The sequence below is a fragment of the Camelus ferus genome, chromosome 14 (genome assembly GCF_009834535.1).
Source record: "Camelus ferus isolate YT-003-E chromosome 14, BCGSAC_Cfer_1.0, whole genome shotgun sequence".
Classification (NCBI taxonomy): Eukaryota; Metazoa; Chordata; class Mammalia; order Artiodactyla; family Camelidae; genus Camelus; species Camelus ferus.
In genome coordinates, this window is record NC_045709.1 from 35,469,741 (window position 1) to 35,490,057 (window position 20,317).

Below are 20,317 nucleotides of genomic sequence, written 5' to 3' on the forward strand. Positions count from 1 at the left end.
CTCAGAACACAGAGGCTCCGAGGTCTGCCCCTTTCAAGAACTCCAGAGCAAACTCCTCTCCACCTCTCCCCTTGTTTTAGAGCCCTGTTGGCAACTTACCTTCCCAAAGTTGACACACGTGACTTCTAGAAGATGCTACAACAGAACAAAACAACAGCAACAAAATCAATGCCAGTTAGATCTCCCTCCAGATGTCTTGATGCGTGTAGGCGTTGTATTGTATTATAATCTTTTTTCATTAACCTGCAGTTATGCTATCAATCAGATTGATTGTGAAATAAGTTGGTGGCTTCATAATCTTCAGCAGGAGACTCCAAGGATCCGGACCTTTCAGGAAACTCAGACAAGCCTTTCTCGGATGGATTAGCCGTGGCTGTCATTGGTAATGTGAAACTGAGGCACTGCCTCGCCCTCCTAGTCTCCCTGGCAGCAGAAGCTGGTTGCTGCCACTCTCATCTGGCCTCCCTTGTGACGTATGATTTGTGCAGACAGATGCAAGGAGACTTGGGAGCCCGACCTGGGGTCACAGACTAGAATCACTTTGCCTGGGGTTCATCTGCCCACCTGGCTGTCTTTTCCTCATTAGCATTCCTTCTTTCTTCTCATCTGAACTAAACAACCCCCACAAACTAGTCCCCCTGTTAGAATCCACAGGACTGCTGAGCCCACGGTAGATGATTATAAACAAGGAGGTTTATTTTCCTTTGTTTAGGGTTCCAGCAAGACTGACCAATTAAAACAACAACAATTCTTAAAGCTCAGTTCAGTCAAACCAAGGATTAAGTGAAAACACTGGCCAAAAAAATCAATAAATCATTAACTTGAACAGACCTTAGAGACCTGTTGCCTGGCTTGCTTTGCCAGGTGACAGCAGGTACAGTGACTTCAGATGTGGAAGGAAAGTTGGTAATGCTTTCCCCGAGCTGGAAGTCATTTGCTAGCGAAGGGCTGGTAGCGGTGCTATGTCACCACCTAGTGATACATACATGCACATCACTTACGATGCACAGATGGGCTCCAAGGTTGTCACAGCATTCCCCAGATAACATCAGTGCACTTTGGTGAAACTAACTGCAACAAATCACACGTGACAGAGACCAAAGGACAGGCATTCTGAGACTTTCCCAGCCCTCTGGTTCCCATGCCTTGATTGTGCTGATGAGGGGGAGGAAGTAGGGAGAAAACCTGGGAGTCTTGTAATTTACTCGGGAAGCTGGGATTTGACTCTGCACATGAGATGGCAGAAAGTGATCAGGAGGAGAGGAAAGACGGGGGTGCAGGGGGGGCGGCGGCAGGAGCCAGCTCAGAAAGCTCTGCTGATGTTTGGTGTTTGGAGAGAGAAGAACAATTAGGGACTTCAGGGAGATGGAGTCTAACAGGTGCTTTTCGGGAATCTTGCCATTTTCCCTTCAAGGCTTCTTGTTTTTTGATTTGCAGTGGGTCATGGGACTAAGCTAGATCCCACATCAGTGGCAAGCAGGCCAAATTTCTTTTGGGTTACACAGAAAAATTTCACATCTCATACTGTTACTTTGGTATTTTGGGTAGCTTGGGGTGTTACAGATTAGAGGGGATAAACCTGTTCTGAGAATGGTGGGGTACCATTGATGAGTATTGATGGATATTTATCAGGTCTTCATTAAGTACCAGGCACCCTCCAAATTGTGCTCTGATGGAAAAGAAAGCCATGACATCGTGAAGGGCTGGGGAGAAGCAGGAGTGAAATGAGGTGGAAAGGAAGGTGAACTGAGGCCATAAAGCAACTGAAGGAGACCTGAAGGAAGTAGAAAGTAATGAGCCAAGAGCCCTTGTAATGGACCCCTGACCCGCATCTGCCTCATCAGTGCTTGATGTCACACCACTGAAGGGCAGGAGGACTGTGTAAACCAGAAGGAGGGTCTCCTCCTGGGATTTGCAAATGCACGTCATATGTAAGTCAAATAAGCCGATATTTTTCTCTGTAGATTATCATTAAAGGGATAGCTTTATCATTAAAGGGATTATCATCAAGGGATAAATTAGGAGTTGGGGATTAGCAGATACAACTACAATGTATAAAATAGATAAACAACAAAGCCCTACAGTATAAAAACAGGGAACTACTTTCAACATCTTGTAATAACCTATAATGAAAAAGAATATAAAAGTGTTTATATACATAACCGAATCCCTGTGCTTGACACCAGGAATTAACACAATGTTGTAAATCAAATACACTTGCAATAAAAAACGTCAAACATGCCCATTATGTACCTCTGTACCAACTTTCCAGCATTTTAGCAGTCTCTGAATGCCCATCACTCTTCCCATCCATCTGCTCATTGTCCATCTACCCATTCACCCATCCACTCATGCAGTCATCCTTTATTTTTCAAGCATTCAAGTCTGAATCAGACAGTATGTTAAGCCTTGACTATTCTTTGATGCCCATATTCCAGGGAGTTCATCCAGCACCAGCCACATTCTTCTAGGCTCCAGAGAAGATGTTTCCACTTGCACTGGGGAGGGACCATATTCTTGTAGAGCATCGGGCTGCTGGTGGCCCATGTCACTCGTGGAAAGAGCAGAAGGCACCTCTCATGCCTTCTGTCTCTCACCTCTGGGATTTCCTTGTCTTAGCTGAGGCACAAAAAGCTTTAGGACTTTGGGGGCTCCTTTGTACTTGCATTGGCTTGCCCAGCTGGCCTGAGGTATCACAGATGATATGTAAGCTGTTAGGAAGTATCACTGGCTGGTGCTGAGGGAGCTGGCTTCCCAGTGGTTCCCTAGAGAGACAACACAACCTAAGGTATGGGGATTTAATGTCCCATGGGGTGAAATTTGACCACCAAGAAACAGGAGATTGGAAGGAGCTGGTGGATGAGTTATCCTCCCTTTTTGCTGCTGGACTGTCCTGAGACTCAGAGCATCCACATTGTTTCTCTGGATGTATCTTCTATGACAGCTAGAGTTTTGGTGTGTGGTCAGCTAGGTAAGGCACCACCTTATTTTTTCTATACCTTCTTTCCAGGCTTGCCTCCCTTTTTAGTTTTTTTTTTTTTTCCCATCTTGGATTCTGGGGCTTGTGTTCCTCAACAATGTGTGCACATCAAAGTTTTGTCTCAAGCTCTGGTTTCTAGGGACCTCGAGGTAAGATGGTTCACATGCCCATCCTGGAACCAATTACTGGGTCTAAGGTATCCAGATGCCCAGCCATATGGCAGTGGGGAGTGAGGTGCTGTGATTGGAATTCCTGCTAGGATCAGGTGTAATGGGGGAGGGGTTGCCCAGAGGAAGGAGGAGAAGGATGGAAGGGAGGGTGAGCTTGCTGCAGCCCACTCCACCATTCCTCTCCCCACCTCCAGCGGGGTTCATGAAGTGGCCAAGCAATGTTTAAGTCCTTAAAGGCATAGTGTCCTACCTTCACCACGTGATCCACCTTAACATCACCCTAAAGGGACCACCTGACATCATCCCCCTTTGATGTGATACTTATGAGTCACAAAGAATTACCCATGAAATACTCTCAACCCTATCAAGACTTAAGATGTAACTTTCAAATTATAGGAGGTAGAGGAGCTAGAGAAACAAGTTTAGTGATACTGCAAGGTGAATACTTTCAAATCTAGAACGTGGACTATTCTACAAAACAACCAAATTCATTTCTGAAGGCTGCCATAACAAAGTACTGCAAGTCTGGTGGCTTCCATGACAGAAATGTATTCTCTCACAGTCCCGGAGGCTGGAAGTTCAAGATCAAGGTGTTGGCAGGATTGGTGCCTTCGGAGAGCTGTGAGAAAGACTCTCCATGCCCACCTCCTAATATCTAGTGGCTTGCTGGCTGTCTTTGGCATTCCTTGACTCGTGGAAGCATCATCTTGATCTCTGCCGTCATTTTTACATGGCATTCTCCCCATGTCCAAGTTTCTCCTTTTTATAAAGACACTAGTCACATGGGATTAAGGACATACCCTACTCTGATATGACCTCATCTTAACTAATATCGTCTGCAGTAACCTATTTCCACGTAATATCCTGTTCTGAGGTCCTGGGGTTAGGATTTAAACATATGATTTTGGGGGCAGAACACAATGCAACCCAAAACACTTGGCCTGAGTGTGTCAAGTCTGGAAAACCCTAGGCTGAGGGCATTTCAGGGAGAGCATCGTTGCTGAAGACTCTTCTGGCTGGTGCCTGGTCCGGTGAACTTTACAAAATAGGATGGAAATGAGCCTAAAAGAGTCAGTCACTTTCTCAGTTGTTTCTTTAATTAACGGCAGAACTGGAATGAGAACCCACATCTCACACAGAGAGCCACATGCTCTTTCTGCCATTGCTCCTTTTGTACCAACTGAGAAGTCACTGAGGGAGCGGGGCCAGCTCCCTTTTCATCTTCTTTGGCCGACATCATGGGAAATAGCGAATCACTTTCATTTCAGCCTGCCTGGCATCACTCCTCTTTCTTCTGGGCCAGCAGTCATGTCTTCCTTTGTTCTCAGTTCGTATATTCAAGAGGAACTGACCCCATCTGCTGAAGCTAGGCGTGAGCTTTTCCCCTGTCCCTGGCTGGTAGGAGTGTCCTGTCCATCCCCCGGCCACTATAATTGGTTGAGAGATGAACACATGAATTGTCCTGCCCAGGAATTTGGAAAGAGACACTCTCTTTTGATTTGGGTGGTTAACTGGTCACTGTTAGCCTCACGCTTCTGAGACGAGACGGTGGACGAATTCTGCCTACGAATGAAGCCAGAGAAACTCAGTTCTGAGATGTAGCGTAGGAGGTACCTGCCCTGACGTTCTGGGTTGAGCCCCTGAATTTAGTTGTGTCTGAAATCAGTCATGGACTTAGGCCCCTGGATGGGATAGTTATTCCAAGAGCCAATCAGTTCTCTGCTTTGACGGAGCCAGTTTAATTGGGTGTCTGTCAATGGCACCTGAGGGGAGGACTGACCAAAATAGAAAATGTCTTGGTTTGATGACTCAGGTTATTAACATGGTATTAATGTGACCTTAGTTACTAATTTAGTTACCGCACGGTCCAGTTAGCATCACTGAGAGAAAACTATGCTCCCTAACCCTCTCTCACAAAAACAAGATTTTCAACAGAGCAGAAATGCCTAACCGCAGACCCTCCTTCGCAGCGGGCAGAACAATTCAGCGCATTTCCTGCTGACGATGAATCAGCATTGCCATCTCTATAAACACAGAACTGAATGTTCTGGAAGGATTCTGGGTGGCACATTTGAAATGATATGTTTTCAAATGAAAAAATATTTCGACACTTTAGCCAACATGTATGCCGAATAGCATTGAAATAATTAGTGCTGTTAAACTGCTAAGAATACTGAACGGATGACTGAATTATAAGAATCGAATGGACTATGGGCCAAATATATTTTGCAAAATCATAGTGAGATTTTAAAGGAAGGTGGGATCCAAATCCTTCAGAGGAAGTAATATTAACACTGAAAAATAGTATGGTAGATACAGAAATTAACATCGTATTGTAAACCAACTATACTTCAATACAAAAAATAGTATGGTAGTAATCTATTTCCTACAAAGTCATTGCAACAATAAATGGAAATCTTTCATCAACATCTTTTGGTATGAGTAATGCCTAGTACTACTCTGCTTTCAGAATTCTGTTCTTTCTAAACAGTTTATAACAGAACCAATTTCAGTGATGCACATTGATACAATATGTTGTAAGAAGAAAATTAAACTTATGACACAGAGGAGGTGTGAAATGTGTTCTATGAATAAACTGGAAACTTATCTGCTTGATCTGAAGACAGATTGGGACGTCTATCAATAACACCAGGGAAAAATTTCTCCCTGGCCTTATAATCAAATAAAATTTTTGAATTTATATTTCTAGAATGTGGAGGCTGTCAATTCTGACAGATTTTTAAAAATCAATATTTCGTATAGAGTTTGAATTGAGGTCCTGAAATGATTACATTTTTGAGAGCCATTAGGATTCTGATAGCATTAAAAATAGGATGTGACCTAACTTTAACACATGTTTAAGGGAGATTAAATTTACATGTAAAATATTCTCAAAGACCCAAGCATCTTTGATCATGATGCATAAATCACTCATCTCACTACAGCAGTCTTAAATTTTCCAACAACTGAAAAGTAACTCACTACTTTCTTTAATAGCATATAATTACTGGGGGGTGAAACATAGTTAAACTAGTAGCCCCTCAGAAACTTTGATGACAAGTATACATAAAGTTTATGAGCCTAGAAGTTACATTTCAAGTCATGTTAATGATATTGTTTGAATAAAGCACCTAGACAATTAAACATCATTTGATCAGACTTTGGAGTGTCTTAAAAGAAAACTTTTGTTGTAGTTTTACCTCATTAATCATACTTAGTTTAGGCTGTTTTACACACAAAGATCACTTTCTTTCTCCAATTCTTGTAGGATGGATGCTGAATTCCACACAGTCTTGGTGTATTTCAGACATGAGAACTACATTTTTTCAACTCTAGCAAGTTTGGTAGGTTTCCTGTGGAACACTGTTTCTATTACTCTTTATAACCTCACACAGTATCAGGTATAATTTTATTTACTTATTTAATAAATATTTATTGGGCACCCATGATTAGACAAAAAGATGGAGGAAAGAGTGACTCAGGCAGAGGTAATATCGCCCTCAAAGATCCAGAGTTGAAAGGGAAGAGGGGGAATTCGGTGATCTGAAGGAAACCCAAGATGATTAGAGAGTGGGTTTTAACATTAGTCTGGATGTTTCCAGGGTTGAGATTTGCTGATTGGTTGATGTGGAACAATAAGCAAAGGATTCAGGAGGCAGGCAAGAGACTGTCTGAAGTGAAGAACCATGAAATGGAAATCGAATTGGAGAGGAAGAGCTCTCAGGAGCTGAGGAGCTCTTGAATTGACCATTCACAAAGGATTCATTGAAAAGTGGGGAATGAAGGGCACGCCCTGAAGACATAAAGCTGTAAAATGGGAAGCAGTATATCATTAAAGGAATGAGCTCTGAAAGTCAATAGACTGGGTTTGAGCCCTGCTCTTTATCATAAATTTGACTTTGGGTGTGGTACTCAACTCCTCTAAACTTCATTTCCTTATCTGATAATACCTACCCATAGGATTGATATAAAGTAAACATTTTTGATTGCATGTAACTAACTTTATAAACCATTTGTCTGTAGGAGCCATCAACCCATAGTAAACAGCTACTGCCACCTACTTAGCTCTGTAAGGGATGGGTCAGTCAGGTTCAGTGGGAGAGTGCTTGTAGATCGCTGGAATGAAGGAAGCTTCAAATCTACCTCTCTACTGTTATTTACAGCACCGAGAAAATGCTTGTACATAGTAGATGTTCAAAAAAAATTAAGTGACTTAATGATTGAGTAACAAATAAGTGATTGAAACCAGTACAGTCTTTTGGAGAATATTTTGGAAACACATTGCTTAGAAATGTTGATATTCTTTGCACCAGTGATTTAATTTATGGGATCCTAAATAAATACCTCCAAATATGTAAAAAGCTAAATGCACAAAGACGTTGATTGTAGTGTTAACGATGATAATGAAAAACCAGAAACACCCTAAATGTCAATGCTAGGGAACTGGTGAAGGAGTCTTTGGCATATGCCTTTGATGGGATATAAAACGTACACAAGAAATTTATTTGCAAAGCGTATGTACTGTTATGGGAAATGCTTAAGAAATACTGTTAAATACCATGAAAGAGGCAGACAAACTGTGGCATTATCACATACTGGAAATATATAATATTCTTTGGGCAAATCAAAACCTATGCATAGAAAAGTTAGAAAATACACAAAATGCTGGTGGTAGAGTTCTAGACGATTTCCTCCCTTTCCTCCCTTGCTCTTTCCTCTTTTTTTTTCCTTCAAAATTATACAAATTCTCTGTAAAAAAGTGTACGGTTAGCTTCATATAAACAACAAACACGCCCATCAGGTGAGAAAGGCGGTCTGGGTGGAAAGGCTTCATTTACTTCGGGGGGATGCAGACTTCTCAGTCCTATGAAACTCTTAGTCCCATGTTACAATGTCATCAAGATATAGAAACACTAATCCTTAAGCCTGGAACCTGGCCACGACTGTGGAATTGGTGGGTTTCCAGTCTCTTCCTGTTCTGTGTGTTGGAGTCCAGGCAGATGGAAGAGTGGGAGTAGGTATAACGGATGGGAAGAGAGAGAAAGGCTTTCTATTTTCTGAGCCTCTTTGCAATTTGTTTAATGCTTTATAGCCAAAAGAGTTTATTTTATACTTTCTGATGAATAAAGAATTCTGTTTCTAGGATGATGTTTGGTAAAATTTCCTTTATTTTTAACTTTGTTATATTTCTATTATAAACTTGGTCTGTCTCTGAGAAATTAATAGACCTACATGATATTAAAAATATGAAGAAAAAAAAGAAAAAGGATACACATTGAACTATTTGTTTAGCCAATGTGGGAATAACAATGGCTTGACTGCTTTTTGGAATCAGCTGATTTTTGAACAAACTGGTTATACCCATAACAAAGTTACAATCTGATATTCTCTTCACTTTGATGAACCCTTGTGGCTTTTAAGTGCATAGATTAATACTCTTACTGTACTGTCCAATATTTTAAATCTGGAGTCTGATAGGAAAATTGGTGGGAATTCTCAAACCATTGCCTTTGGCGAGGATTGCCTTCTCAAATGTTTAAAATGGTCTTTTTTCATCTTATTTATCCCTTGGTGCTGTGTTTACTCACGTAGTACTGTTAAGATTTTTTCTCACCCTTATTTTTCATAAAAACCTGTTCAGAGGCTTTATTTATACTCCAGTGAATATGAATCCAGAAGGGTGTTTGAATAGTGACAAGAATTATACCTTTCATCTAAAGGGACAGAACATATGTAAAGTAAAATGTGTGACAAAAATTGCATAAAAGATGGGGTGGGAGGGGATGCAAGTATAATGTTGTAAGGTCGGTACACTTCAGGTGAACTGATACAGTATTTATTACTTGAAGGTAGGCTGTGGTAAGTTAAAGATGCACAGTGTAAACCCTAAGCCAATTACTAAGGAAACAAAACAAAGACATACAGCTAACAAGAAATAAAATAAAATAAAGTCATAAAAACCTAATTCACCCCAAAAGAAGACAAAAAACGAAAAATGGAGCAAAGAACAGATGTGATGAATAGAAAACAAATATCAAGATGGTAGATTTAAACCCAACCATATCAATAATCACATTAAATATAAATTGTCTTAACATTCCAATTAAAAGGCAAGGATAGTCAATTGATTAAAAATAAAATAACAGCACAAGATCCAAATAAATGCTAGCTGTTAAACAGATAGGTCACAAGAAAAAGGATGGAAAAATATCCAGGCAAACATTAATAAAATGAAAGCTGAAGTGGCTATGTTACTATCAGACAAACATGATTTCAGAATAGTGAATATTTTAAGGGATGAAGAGATTCATTACATGATGATAAAAAGGTCAATTCATTAGGGTGATGTAATAATTCTAAATATTTATGTACAAAATAACAGGACTTCAATATATGTGAGGCAAAAACTGACAAAACTGAATAGAAAAACATAACTAACTCCACAATTATAGTTGGAGATTTCAGCACCTTTCTGTCAATACAATTATTTAAACAACTAGAGAGAATATAGAATATTTGAAAAACATCATCAACCAACTTGACCAAATTAACATTTATCTATAACTGTTTTAACACTTTACCCAATAGCAAGACAACTTACATTCTTTTCAGATGTGTACAAAACATTGAAAAAGATAGACCACATTTTGGGCCTTAAGAGAATTTTTAACAAACTTAGAAGTATTGAAATTATACAACATGTGTTCACAGACCATAAATGGAACTAAGCAAGAAATCATTATCAGAAAGATATTATGAAACTCTTTAGTATTTGGAAACAAAACCACACACTTTGGAATGCCTATGGGTCAAAGAAAAGATCACAAGAAAAATTAGAAAATATTTGGAGCTGAATAAAAATGAAAACACGACATCATTATTTGTGGAACGCAGTGAAAGCAGTGTTAGAGCAAAATTTAAAGCACTAAATACTTATATTAGAAAGTAGAATAATGTAAAATTAATTTTCTAAGTTTCCACATTAAGAAAACAGAAAGAGAAGAGAAAATTACATGCAAAGGAAGTAGAAGAAAGGAAATAATGAAAATCAGAGCCGATATAAATGAGAGATAAAAAGTAAAGAATAGTACAAATCAATGAACCCAACACTAATTCTTTGAGATGAATAAAATCGGTTAACTGCTAGTCAGAATAATGAGAGAGAGAGAGCATGAACAGAAACTACCAATTCAAGAATGAGAGAGGGAACACCATTAAATGAATATTAAAAGGATGATAAGAGGATATTATTAACAACTCCACTCCAATAAATTTGAAAAGTTATATGAAAGCTCACTTGAGAAGTAATAAACTGAATAGCCCCACATCTATTATATAAGTTAAGTTATAGCTAAAAATCTTTCTAAATTTTTTTTTTCATGACAAAGTGATTTTGTTGGGGAATTACACCAAATATTTAAGGGAAAAAACAGTGCATATTGTAAACAAACTCTACTAGAGAATAAAAAAGAAAAAAAATTCTTCCTGACACATTCTATGAGTACAGAATTTCCCTGAAACTGAAACAAAGTCAATATAAGAAAAGAAATTACAAAGAACAATATTCCTTACAAATTTAGATAGAAAAATTTTGGAACAAATTTTAGCAAGTCATATCCACCAATGTACTAAAGGGATGATACATTATGACCAAATGGAGTTTCTTCTAGTGGCGTAAGGTTGGTTTAACATTTGAAAATCTATCTACCATATTAACAGAATAAAAAAGTTTATGGGAAATCTATATATCTTTCACCAAATTTTGCTGTGTATCTAAAACTGCTCTAAAAAATAGTCAAGTGAAAAAAAAAAAAAAGGAAATCATGTGGTCATTTTAATAGGTAGATTAAAAGCATGTGACGAAATCCAGTATTTATTCATGATTAAAACTTTCAGAAACCAAGAGTTGAAGGAAACTTTTTCATTCTGATAAAGAACATTATGAAAAACTCATAGTTAACATAACACTTAATGGTGAAAGAGTGAAAATTTTCCCCCTAAAATCAGAAACAAGGCAAGGATGTCCTTTCTCACCATGTTTACTCAACACTATATTGGAGGTTTTAGCCAGTGCAACAACACAAGAAAAAGAAACAAAAGGCAAACAGATGGAAAAGGAAGAGAGAAAAATTATATTTTATCTAAACAAAATATCAGTGTAGGTGAGGATTTGTAGCAACTGAAATTCTCATACGTTGCTGATGGGATGCCAAATGATACCACCATCTGGAAAACAGGCAGTTTTGTAAATGCTATACATATACCAACCACGCAACCCAATAATTCCACTCCTAGGGATTTCTCTCAGAGAAATAAAAGTAACTGTCTATACAAAGACTTACACATGTATATTTGTAGCAGCTTTATTTCTAGTAGCCAAATACTTCAAACAGCCCCCAAATTCATCAAAAGTGACTTGATTAACCAACTGTGGCTTATCCCTACAATGGAATGTTACTTACCAATAAAGAGCAACAAAATATTGATACATGTAACAACACGGAGAAATTTCAAAACTGCAACGCTGAGTGAAAGAAGCCACACTACCTGATTTCATTTTTATGAAGTCCTAGAAAACGCAAACTAATCTCTATTGACAGAAAGCAGAGCAGCGGTTACCCGGAGATGAGTGGGGAGAAGATGGAGATGGATTAGGAACGGGCATGAGGAAATTTTCAGGGTAATGAGACGTTCATTATCTTGATTGCGGTGACTTTTTTGTGTGTGGGCATATGCTGAAACTCATGGAATTGCACAGTTTATTCAATATATGCAATTTATGCCATGTCAATTGCATCTCAATAAAGCTGTTATAAAATTAGCATGCATGAAGTAGAAGGTGGAGGAAGATGTTTTTGGGTTTTTCCTGATGCTCCTGAAATTTCATCAAGTCAGCTGTTACCTGCACTGCCTATATCCAGGTTTGGCCCTATTTTGGTGTAGAAAAATAGCTAATTATAACCCAGGTTTCCTGCTTGGGAGACTTCTGAATATGCGGTATGTTTATTTCAAATGGGCCAACTGTCTCCGTGTTACCTTGCTGTACCCAGTCCCCAAGAAGGAGCTGGCAGTCACTTCAGAGCTAAATTCCTTAATCCAAATGCCAGGGAGTCAGGTGTGAGGCAGCTCAAAGAGCTTTTAATTTTAATCTTGTTTCTTCTGCAAATGAAATACATACCCTGTGTTGATGCTTTGGAACGCTGCAAATGAACACAGATGGTAAATCAAATTTAGGGAGGAGGGGATGCTCTATATAACTCCTAAATGCCGACTTCAAAACACTAGATGGCTCCTCTAATGTGTTTTAGATTGCAGTTAAAAATAGGGCTTCTCATCAGAATTATTGAAAAAGATGACAATCATTTTTCAAGCAACGGGTGCGTCCATATGGGCTGGAGCTGATGAAGACGAGGAAAATGCAGTGCAGACTGAATAAACACTTTCAGAGATGAGAACTTTTGGCTGTTTCTTTCTCACGAAGGCTAATACCTACAATGTAGAGCCTAGTGGCTTGGTTGCTACTGAAAAACTCAGGAATATGTTTTAAGGAAATGAACATGTATTGTTTCAGAAAGGAAACAATAAATATTAAAAAAAATTAAAAAAACATGTATTTGACAGTTGGTGTTGAGGGGTTGCGGAATATGATGCCCCTAAGTATCACCGTAGGAGTTTAAGACGTGCCTCCCCATCTATGCCACTCCGGTATACTGATTTTTGGGGGCCATATGCACTAGAAAAACAGCCAATACAGGGAGACGCTTTCTCTGAATCTCCTTATCTGCGTGAAGACAGATCCTCCAAAAGGAATTCGATTGTCAATTAGCTCACCTCCCTAGGGGTTTTATCAACCAGGGAAGACTGAATTTGGTAGAAAGGGGTTACCAGAAGTTGACCCCACATCCACACAAACTTCCATCACACCTCCCACCTGTTCTTCTGAGGGCCCATTCATCCTTCCTAAAAATTATTTACTCTCCTCTAAGAGACCTACATCTCTCTCTCCTTTTCCTGTTGAGATGGTATCATTTAAGCCTGAATTCTAGCCATTTGGAGAGCTACTCATTGTCCCCTGGGTATCTCCTGTGTATATATGAGTAATACAATGTTAATAAACTTCTGTGTGTTTTTCCCTTGATAATCTGTCTTCTATTACAGGGATCTCAGGTAAGTACTCAGAAGGGTAGAGGGAAAATTACTTTTCCTCTCCTACAGTGTGAAAATACTATTAATAATAAAGGCAGAAATGGCTAACCTCAAATTTTGCCAAGACCCTAGAATGTTTTAGGACCAGGATTGTGGTGCTGAATTTTCTGAGGGGCCAGACACATGCACTGGCTGAAAGGTTAGAAAAACTGATACAGGAGAAAAAGCATAGGCTTTGGAATTAGTCATTCTCAAATATTGCCAAATGTGTGAATTCACCTCATTTTTCTCATTTGTAAATTGAACATTCAATAAACGTTAGTTTGCTTATCCCCACCAATGGGTAGATGTCATTCTCTCTGTGTATACATAGTAGAAAAATCTCTGCCTGTATTTGCATGGTACCTTACAGTTTGTAATACATTTCCATATTTATAGGTAATTTGCAATTTTTTTCTTTTTAAAAAAGAAATCCACTTTTTCTTTAAACACTGCATGAATACATGATACATAAGAAGATATAAAAGTGGATTTGTTCTGGTTGAACAAGGCATCAGAGGCACAATTGTTGGAGCATATGGTCAGACCCTGTTTACCTTTGCAAGAAACCACCAAACTATCTTCTAAAGTGGCTGTACCATTTTGTATTTCCAAAAAAGACTATGTTTCAACCCATTGTTACCCATATCCCTTGACTGTCCTTGCTCTCAGCTGGTGTGTCCTGGGGAGAAAAAGCTGAAGATGGATCACTGACAATTGGCAGAATTTTTCTTTTATGCTCCTTTAGTACAACCTTCAATCAGCCAGCCCTCTGGAGAGTGAAGTTGTACTGAACTGAGGCAAAAACTGCTTGCTTGGCTTTGGGTTCTGGCTGCCAGAATTCATTTTCTATAGGGACTAAAGTCTATTAAGAAAATTAAAAATTTGAACACTCCCCAAAATAAAACTCAAAATGCTGAACCTAAGGTACAAATTACTTAAGTGTTAATATTTTTTTTGCCTGCATTTCTTATGCTGTTAATACTTGGATACATTTCAATGTCGGGGACTTTTTCTTCCACAGAGATCTGTTTACTTTTCAGATAAGGGAAGATGGTAAAGGAGTCTTCCTGAGAGTTTGGATCTGGAAATCAGAATTTAAAAATACCAGTCTCTTCTAGAATATTCTGAATTATTTTTACACATAGAATTTCTAAATTAAAGTGGTTTTTACTAGATACAATCTTGACAGAAATATACATATATATGTTCATCAAAAGACATACAGAATAATAACCAAAAACTTCCCCAACTTGGGAAAGGAAATAATCACCCAAGTCCAGGAAACACAGACAGTTCCACACAGGATCAACCCAAAGAGGAATACGTCAAGGCACATAGTAATCAAATTGACAAAAATTAAGGATAAGGAGAAAATATTAAAATTAGCAAGAGAAAAGCAACAAATAACATACAAGGAAACTCCCATAAGGTTATCAGCTGATTTTTCAGCAGAAACTTTACAGGCCAGAAGGGAGTGGCAAGATAGATTTAAAGTGATGAAAGGGAAAAACTTACAACCAAGAATACTCTATCCAGCAAGGTCTAATTCAGATTTGATTGAGAAATCAAAAGCTTCACAGATGAACAAAATGAGTTATGGCTATAAGGAATTTAAAGCATCTGCAGATTTTGTTATTCACAAGGTGGGGGGCTCTGGGAACAATCCCCTGTGGGTACCGAGGGCCTACTGGAGTAGACAATAGAGAATATAGACAGTATGTCTTTGTTCATAAGTTTGGCTTTCCACTAAAAAGAAGTGATAATATTGCACCGAGATAAAATCCTTAACATACCTTCAGAGATGGAGAGCAGAAAATAAAGGGATACTAACTTTACTGAAGCAGAATTGGAAACCAAAGGAGGCAAGAGGAATAGAAGCAGGGTGCTTTGTGTTCTTCAAAAAAAATTTTTTTCCTTTATTTACTGGCTTTCGTATTGATGAATTGATTCTCTAACATCGTCCAAAGTCAGATATTCTAAAGTATCATTACAATCCAAAGGATTTAAACACTTTATGCATTTAAATTCATTGCAAGTATTACTTCAGTTGATGCTGAATTTGTCCCACTGGCCAGTGGGAGATACGTTATTTCTTATTAATGTCCCCAAATTCCTGTTACTTCTACATTACAACATGGTGGGCAAATCAAAACCGATCACTTCCATTTATCTTATTCACTTTCATTTTAGATTTTTTTTCTGATCAGATTTTAGAACAGGCACCAGCTTCATCAGGAGCACGTTTAGAGCGGACCTCTGGAGGGAGCTCATTTCAGGGAAGCTGTCCCTGCATGGCTACTCTCATTGTATCAGGTTGATTCTCACACATTTCAAGTTCCGCCGTTAATTTTTCTGACCCCATCCCCAGATGATGGAGAGTGCATCTCATCTAGAGACTTGCTTTCGTTTTCTCCCTCCCTCCCCTTCTCAGCAATTAATGTGGTCCTTCGACCAACTGCCACCCCTTCTATCTTAGTAGACAGCCTCATCTTCTTTGTTGAGAAAAAGAAATCCGTTAGTACTCTATTCCTGAAACTTGTCTGTGTTTGACAGTATATTTTATATATACTTATGAGGTATATATGAAGTTTAATATATATATTTTAATGTTATAAAATTCAATTATTTATAATACACATATCACATATACCATAATATTTATGTTGTGATATAATTATGTGACTATATTATATAATCTATCCACTTTGCTACAATGTGATCTTTTTTGTTTGGGTATTTTTGGGGGGGGGAGGTAATTAGGTTTATTTATTTACTTTTTAAATGGAGGTACTGGGGATTGAACCCAGGACCTTGTGCATGCTAAGCATGCGCTCTACTACTGAGCTATACCCTCCCCCTCCAATATATTCTTTTGAAATATTATTCTGTGTATAATGTTAAGTATTTAGAGAAGTGTGTTAATCCCACTCTAGTTGAGGCTGTTTCTCTAGGGCAAGAGAGAGGAGGGTGAGCAGCTACAGGAGGGAGAAGTCTAGCCATTCAGACAAAAGGAAATACACATGTAAATTTACACCGCATGGAAAATGAAGAGACAGAGATTAACTGCTGTATTCTGAAAGCAATAATAGCACAGCATTCAGTAAAGGGTTTGGTGGAAAATTTCGTTTTGTCTCCTGAATAAGCATCAAATCCACCAGATGGGGCTCTAATATTCTTTTGGTTCCGTGGCCGAACATTTCAAACATTTACTTTAGCGAAACATTTTCTTTAGCGAAAGAAAATATATTTCCCATATTAACATCCAAGAGAATTTGCCTGAGATAGGGTTAAACCTTAATAAACATCATTGTTTAATATCTTTTAATACTATAAGGTGACTTATAGAAAGCGGTCAATTTGCTGAAAACTGAGGCATCCAAATAGTCGAATTAAATCAATTCAAGTAGTTCCAAATTAAATCCTTTCTCAAGCCTTCCTTTAAGGAAACAGGCATGTTGATACACAAATGGGTGCATATTGGATCAATGCCGTTCCATCTTTAGAGTTACTGACATACTTTAAAATGTGAATTGTTTCAAATCATGTTAAATCATTGTGAAATTTATCACAGTTGTAAATACTCATCCCAGTCTAGCTATTTTGATAGGTTATGCTTTCAGTGCTGGAAATTGAGATTTTTTTTTTCTTTTCCCCAGGGTAAGGATGTTTTCTTTCCCCAAAGAAAACATTGTATTGCTATTTTTCTGAGGCTTAGTGTTGGAAATCTGAGCCTCTTCTTGGCCTCCTTTCTCCATGACTCATAACTTTTGTTCAACCTGGAAAGAATGCCAACTTGGGAAGATAGATCTGAACTTTGATTTAGAGAGTGGGGGGATCAAAATCATAGATTTGAGCTTGAGCTGGATTAGGTAGCTGATGTCGTCCAGGGGAAGAGTCCCCAGTTAGGATCGGGAGCCACAGTTAAAGGTCTCAGGCCAGCCAGTCGTGAAATACCACTGACCACAGGAACATTGCTCCCGGTGCCGTGCGAGGCTGCAGCCCTGTTAATACTAATCTTGCTCAAAAGGGAACGTGTTCTACATGGTCATGATTAGCAAACGTTTATTTCTAGCATATGAATTCTAGGAAAACTGTAAGTACATAAACTGGCTAAATTGGCCCCAGTGGAGCTAGTTGGATTTTTTTTTTTTCCCTCTCACATCTGTAGCTAAAACATTAAAAGTATTAGAAGCTACATGCTTGCCTAAAAAAAAATCAGATGTATTTGTCATATCTAGGGCCATGGCCAACGATAGGAAGGATTTCTGGGCAGACTACAAGAGGGTAGGAACCCACAGTCCTATTCGCCTTTGGAGTGGGGCTGGTTCAATCAACTGCTGATGAGAGACCAGCCAGGAAGGCAAAAGGCATGTTTCAGAAGGGATGATTCATAATAACAACTAGTGGTCAGGGGCCTCTTTGAGGCTGGAAGGCTCTGTGAGAAATGCCTTCTGGGGACTCTGTAACGTGTCCCCCATTCCAACAAGCATTATAGCCAGCATTGTCAAACTCAGTTTACAAGTGAGGTCATGACTTGCCCCAGTCCATGAGGCTGTGACAGTGGGTGGGTGTTTGGCGCTGCGGGTGGAGCTTGTCTGGGGAAAGAGAGGGTCCTCAGGGAGATGAGGAGCCTAGGAGTAGACAGCACTCTGAGATATTCCAAGAAGGCAGACCACCACAGGCAACTCTGTCAAGGTGGTAAGAGAGAAAGGAATGAACATTTATTGGACCCTTATGTATCTGACACACATAGAACACAGCACGTAGGTAGCCAGGAAGGACGCAGACTCTGCATCTGATCCCCAGAGTTCACCTCCCGATTCTGTCATTTCCCAGGCTGACAGTTCTGAGCAAATTATGGAGTCATCTCCAAACCTCTACCCCTCAGGGAGCATTTCAAAGGATTAATTGAGATGACTTGCAAAAAGTGCTTATTTTACAGGTCAGAGGGAACCACTTCCCTAAGTTATAGAGCTGGTGAGAGGTGCAGAAGGAATTCCCACATGGGTCTTTCTGATTCTAAAGCCCCGGCTCTTCCGATCGCCAGACCACATAGAGAGGAACCAAGGATGTGCTAGGCTCAATGGCTGGGTGTATGTAGCCACAGTGGCTTCTACCTCTCCTCTGGCATCATCTCCCACTGCTCTTCCCCTTGTGGACTCTGCTTCAGCCACACCAGACTCTCTTCAGCCTTAGCATGCTGGCAGTAGCTGGAATGCAAATTAAGATTCCTTTGCTACTTGGAATTCCATTGCCCCAGCTCTGTTTAGCTCATTGCCTCCTTAATGCTCTGGAATTCCATCTCCTCATTGAAGCCTCCTCTCACCTGCCACCTGCTGTAAAACTGCAATCTCACCACCACTGGAATTCTCAATATACTTTTCCTTCTTTCCATAATCTTCATGAAGGCAAGGACCCTGTCTGTTTTTTCTTCCCTCTGTCATTGGTGTATCCCCGGAGCTCCTAGAACGGTGCCTGAGACTTAGTAACCAGCTGATAAAGAGCTGATGAATGAATGTTGAATGAATGAATAAGTGAGGGGAGGGCTGAAAGGAGATAAGAGCAAGATGAGCCCTAAAACTGGAAAGAGTTTTGAGTACAGTCAGTTCTCTGTACCTGCGGCTCCTCATTCGCTGAAGGATTGCCGACCAAGAATTCTGTCCGTGGAGGGTCATGCAACCAATCTCACTTGGAGACAGAGGAACAACTGTGCTGAGTCATCCAGCCTTAAGGTGTTAGGACAATATAAAGCTCAGTTACTTAAACTGCAGCACAAGATCAGATTTTACCATGGGTGAGCTCCAATTTCTGCTGAGTTGCTTAGCATTGAACTAGAATTTCCTGTTCTTTCCATGTGAATCTGGGTTGGCCCCAGGTTTCAAACATCAGCTTGCATTTTTTTTCATTTATTCAGTCAGTCAACAAATATTTATTGACACTGTTGTGCTTCAAGAGCTGGGATATGAAGATGAAGGCTGTCCTACCTTCATGGAACTCAGTCTAGTGGAGGAAATAGATCATTACAAGTCATTATTGTAAAAATTAATAAAGGGAAGTGTGGTGAAAATACACAAGGATTGGGGGTGTCCTGTGATCAAGGGCTGACTAAGGGAGGTGGACGGCCCAAGGAGGCAAAAAGGGGTGCTCTAAAGCGGCCAAAAAGTTAGCTTTCTTTCACACTGATACTGCTTAAATATTTGCTCAACTGTGTTTCAGTGAAGGCCCAGAGACACAGATGTCGTCTTCATGAAGTTATGTACAAAACCAGACTGAGAGACTGGTTCATTTCCATTGGCTCCAGTGGAGAAAAATGTTTCAAACCTTTCCTGTAGTTTTTGCTCTCATTTCAAGATCTTCTGTAATTTTCTAAACAAAACAACTTTATCAAGGTATATAAAAGCATTTACACTTTAGTCGGTGGACTACGTGACTAGTTCCCAGGAAACAGCATCATGCTGTGTGTCGCTTTGTTTCAGATGTTCAGTTGGCTGCAGTTGTACCCGGATGTCAAAAATACCAAACCACAGGCAGGTTAGGACTAGTAGGGAGGGTTTGTTTAAATCCTCATTTAGGAATGTTATTTAATTTGATGGGAGTGGAATCAATTTACAGTTCACCACTTAGTACGCAACAGGAAATCCCAGTTGACTGGCGTGACCTCTACTTTTTCTCAGAGTTGGTTTGATCAGCTCTGAGAAAGTTACTTTATTGGTTGGGCTCTGGGCAGCAACTTGGCTGATCCACCCTAGTTGAAAACTTTCCATGTCTTGTTTGAGCCTCAGCTTTTTGGCCTGGAAAATGGGTGTAATAATTAGCTGAAAGGATTGTGATGAGTACAAGGTACAGTTTGTGTCAGTTTTTAAGTGTTGTCTGTTTTTTGATTGCGGTAAGAACTATGTAGTATAATATTTACCATTTTAACAATTTTAAGTGTACAATTAGGTAGTGTTAAATATATTCACGTTGTTGTGAAACATCG